Source organism: Triticum aestivum, chromosome 6B, assembly GCF_018294505.1.
Source record: "Triticum aestivum cultivar Chinese Spring chromosome 6B, IWGSC CS RefSeq v2.1, whole genome shotgun sequence".
Lineage (NCBI taxonomy): Eukaryota > Viridiplantae > Streptophyta > Magnoliopsida > Poales > Poaceae > Triticum > Triticum aestivum.
In genome coordinates, this window is record NC_057810.1 from 634034916 (window position 1) to 634039997 (window position 5082).

Here is a 5082-nt window from a genome sequence, read left to right on the forward strand (position 1 = left end):
CTTCATGTCTCACGACCTCTTAACATTACACCACTGAATCCCCAATCCTTTGCTTGCTGTGCAGTGATAGTACCAATATCCACTAATCGTTGTTTCTAGATATGTTGCCGGTTGACATATCTTCTAATTCGTCGATACGAGAAGCAAATTGTTGTGTGGAGGAATCAATATCTCGACATAAGCCAAGAGGCAGATCTTGTGCCACTCCACCAGGTCGTATGAAACTGGCATGCATCCTGGCTCCCGGGACTCTTTCATAGAATTCCAACAATTTCTCCCGCTCCTCAAAAGCCCAAAGGAATAGAGTTTATGCTCCCACATCCATAACATGAGTAGTTGAAGCAAGTGAACGATTTGAAATTCGATTTATTTCACAGAATAACACTCTTATATATTGAGCTCGTAATGGTACCTCACAATTCAAAAGTCTCTCTACGGCTGAAGAATGAGCGTGTTCTTGGGCCATCGTAGAAACATAGATAGGGTCAACGACGAAACAAACAACGAAACTCTACGACATCTTTTTCATACACGTTCACTTGCATCACATACACAAGTGCTCTCTGAACCGTGCAATAAGGTCACCCATAACACGGCTCTCCCACTGGAGTTACCTTAGCCCCAGGCCATGCTATTCCATGATATTGGAAAAAGTTAACTAATTGTTATCATCGTCTTGAAAGCTGGGCGCCTTTTGAATATGAGTGGGGCTCCTAGTCTAGGCGGCGCCTTCGCGGAGCCAAACCGAAGGAAGAGCAAAAGGGCGAGGCCACACCCGGCTTCGAATAGGAGGGGGCTTAGCTCTGGATCCCGCCTGCTTGCAGAAATGAATGGATCAGAAAGGGGGCTGGGTTCTATTTCCGGGCCGGGCAGGAGGTGAAGGCAAGAAGAAGAAGAGAAGTGCACCTTCCCGGTAAGGAAGAAGATAAAAAGGTGCTGTCATCTATCTCAACCTGTTTCCCGAGGCGTTGGAAATGAAGACCGACTCAGAGAATCACTAGCATGCTTTCTCTCCCCCATCGTTTCGCCAAGAAATAAGTCATCCTTGACTTGACTATTGACCATTCCATCCCTACTGAGCCGCCTCTTCGAAGTATTTACCTCTGCCTTTCTTTTTTGAGAACATACCCTTCAAATCAAAAAGAAAAAAAGAAAGAAAAGTTCCTCGTCTGTGATTTAATCGGCCCTAAGGGAGTTTACTCGACCCATTCTCCAGTCTCCCGCACTGCTCAAGTGTGCGACTCTATATGAGGACCTCCTTCCCTTTTGCTCTGCCCACTCTCCATTCACACGGTTATCAAAGCGGAGGAAGGGCGGGCAGCAGGTACCACGAGCCCTCTGTCCCACACATCTATCAAGAAGCAAGTGTAGTTCACCGGTTCCACCAAATGCTCCTATCTCTCGGCAAAGATCGTGTGAGTGTGTAGTTATGCTTCGGATGCTTCGCCATGGAATAGATTGATTCAGTTCCCCTTCTTTTTTGGTGCACTCACTTTGTATCTCCGACACACAAGGAAGGACGCGGTGGGAAGAAAGCTGCCCTAGCCTCTGTCCGGTCGATCATTCCGCTGGCATCTTGCATTCACGCCTCCGTTTGACTGCCGCTCGGGAATGTAGTTGTAGATACGTGAGTCTTAGTGGGTCGTTGGCTCCACCTCTTATCTCCTTCTATGACATGCTGTAGTCGTCGCCATATTCAATATGTCACTTAGTCATATCTACCTCGCAGTGGGTCAGCACCTCCGAAAGAAAGGGAGGGAGGACTTCATTCAATGACTCCGCGATCGCCCTCTAAACGATCAAAATAAGGTAAAGCTTGAAGAAAGTCTCAACTCCAACCGCGGGAGAATTTACTATTTGGAAGTGTGCGAACGTAGCTGGTGGATCGGGGAAATAGGAAATCCTTGTGGTAATGCAGTGGGAATAGGAGTTGTTAGAGCGAGGTATTGCAATGAAACAGATTGTTCAATCGATTTCTTCATTGCTAAGGGTAAATGGCATTTTCATGGTCAAAATTCCAGAGAGGAGTTCCAAGCTTCAAGGATGCCGGATCGCACCATTCATAAGTGAAACCTTTGGGTGCCCGATGAGGCACAAAACAGATAACCAGACTGTGCCCTGGGCAAGGAAATAACCATGGCAAGCCACGAAAGGAATGAATAAGCTCCCTCTGGGCTCTCCCTTCGGAGTTTCATGCCAGTGGAACTCACAAAAGCAACGCAGCTAATGAATCAATGAATCAGTGGGCAAATTGTTGTGTCCATACATTTGATGTGCCTTTTGAAAGTCGCATTTGTTTTCAACAATCGGAAATGGGAATATTCCATTCCATGGAATAGTTCTCAATGTTAGTAAACGGAGTGCGTTATCAACTCAATAATAAATCTCCCCTACACCGTAACCGGATTACATTCATTCAAGTTGGCAATCCCCTGATCTTTGCTTCCGGTGTGCGATCCGAATTGACATATAATGACCGTAGTTAGCAGGCAATGGCTAAGGTCAGTGCATCTCGAACTAGTGGGTCACTATATCTAAACTATCTAATACAACTATGGAATGCTCTTTGAATTGCACTTCTGCTCGTAACCACTACAAACCGGAAAGGAAGGAAGCAGCTTTAGAGGAGGGATGCCGTCAAACAAAGGATTTTTTATATGCAAAAGATACCGGTTCAATATGTCATTTCCGAAACCGAGGACCACACCGCTGGGAGGACAACTCAAGCACCAAAGACAAAGGTATCGCTCGTAAAAGTGATTTTCATCGTAGTACTCGCTCTAGCGTTAGGTTCAATGCAGCGTGTAAATACCTCTAGCCCTAGGGAAGGGGGTGTGCCGTTCCCAATGGTGGAATTGCTTCTTGTCTGCTTTGCCGAGGAGAGCGCTCGCTACCCGATCCCCTAAGCTTATGTAGTTCCCAGGTTGCCTACTAGATACCGTTTACAGCTATATCCGTGTAGGAAGCCGAGGAAAGAGATAATTGATAGTTGCCAAAACCACGTAAAAGAAATGAGATTGAACATATTTCAATTCAGCAAATTCTGATTGTTTCATTATCAAATGCAAGGGATGTGGGACCAGGTTCCATTATTGGAGTTAAGCGGTGTAGGAGCCGTGCCGTTCCTGTGTATTAGCTCGTTGATAGCAGCCCCGAAGGGCGTAAAGGGGGTAAAAGATTTCTCGGAAGCAGCTCTTCTCCTGTGGGAACTTGCTCTTTTCTTTTGTTTTAAATTGCAACCTATGCTAAAATAGCCGAATAAAAACCAAAAAGTAAAGAGGTGGATCAGTTGATCCTTTTCTCGATTGAATGCGCTTTCTATCTATGTATACCGGTACCAGGAAAGCGTTTTCTATCTATAAGCAGTTGAGCACCATTCCTGTTTCAAGTAAGTACGAAGGGGCAAGAGAGACTGTCATAATATTACTATGGGACACGGATCATGTTAAGTCAGTACGAATGTGATACGAAAAATCCTCTTCCATTCTTTCCAGCTGGGCAACATGACTGATGGGAATGTTCGCTACTGCTTCGGCGTCCATCTCATACATATGTTCTCTGACCACCTCCATATTGCACGGTCTGGTTGCAGCATGGATAAGATCTGACACAAACATAGGTGGATCATTGGACCGCGGGCACAGCAGCGTCATAACATCTTGTTTCTCAAGAGTACGTAGCAATCGGTCCTTCTTGGAGTTCAACAAAATGAACAGTAGCTAAATTGGAACTAATTAAGGTGACCGATCATCCATCGGTGGGTAGAAATATGAATGTTGACTAGGGTCCCCTGTGCTCATTTGATTCTGAGTTGGCAGCATATCAAGCTCCTAGCCCCGCCTTAACAACCCTCATAGTGTTATGTCCCCCGATCGATAGCTTAATACATTTCAGTATTTGGTTTGCTTTCTTCATTTTCCTTGTGTAGGTAGAAACCTTTCTGGGTGTGTCAGCACACCAAATTATATGACTATATTCAATATGCCCTGATGTCCATAGTACCATACTCAGACGACCCTATACCCTTCCAGAATAGTAGGATTACATTCATCGTTCCAGCTATAAACACAGTTTCTAGTTTGACTGAATGAGAGTCATGCAATAGGCATCAGTAGGGAGTGCGAAAGCAAAAGCTAAGTGATCGGACTAACACAGAGTGCATTTCTCTCGGGTAAGCTTATGTTCCTGATATCTGATACCTATGTTTGCTCCTTATTTTATTAATAGTTGATCCAATTTATACGAAAAATACGTAGGTTGAAGAAGTTATCAAGAAAAATGATTGGGATCTTTCAACATGCTATTCTTGATATCATGTTTTTTATTCTTGATCCTATCAAGTATGGATTCTAGATTGTTAGTTGGAGCATCCTGACCAGTCTATTTTATTATGATATGATCCTGAGGGACTCTTCAAATACATGTAGGGAGTCACACAGGTCTTCGACATATCAAATTGTATCTGGATTTGAGTCAGGGCATTTCCTCTGATTCCTAGCTCAGAAATCTTTGCTTTATTTACTAAACATTGGAGCACACAAGCGCACACGCAGTAATCTGATTGAGATAATGGATAGTTGCTGCCATCGATATTAAAGAGTCTGTCTAGTGCCAAAAAGGTCCTTCCAAGGCCGGAGCTATCAAATTCATGTGATACACACTTTGCTCTCTGCGGATCACACTCAGCTTGCTACAACTGAGGGTAGGATTGGTTGCACAACGCATGCTATCCATTTGTTATTGGTGATAGGAAGATGGCTCAATCATTGAACTAGCATTGAACAACCTACTTCAGAAAAAACTTAGAGTTAATCATCTAGTGCGAAAGTGCTAGTTTCCCCCTCCCAGAGGTGAGAAGGGAGATATGAGCGTGGCGGTATCTTTTCCTCTTTTGATAGAATCCCACATGCCCACTCTTCTATCCCACCTATCCACATGGGGTATCAGTGGCCTCGTGATCACCATGAACAGAGATCACTACACAAAAAAAACTATATGAAAAACTTGCTTGCTTCTTCGAATCTCGAAATAACAGAACATATAGAAAGTGTTTCTTTGATTTTTCCATTCTCTTCGGGGAAC

The 5082-nt window shown here is 44.2% G+C and overlaps 1 pseudogene; it reads left to right on the forward strand.

The window, feature by feature from the left end:
- The first annotated feature begins 445 nt into the window (after positions 1–445).
- On the forward strand, positions 446–1808 carry LOC123139491 (uncharacterized; annotated as a pseudogene).
- The last annotated feature ends 3274 nt before the right edge of the window (positions 1809–5082 follow it).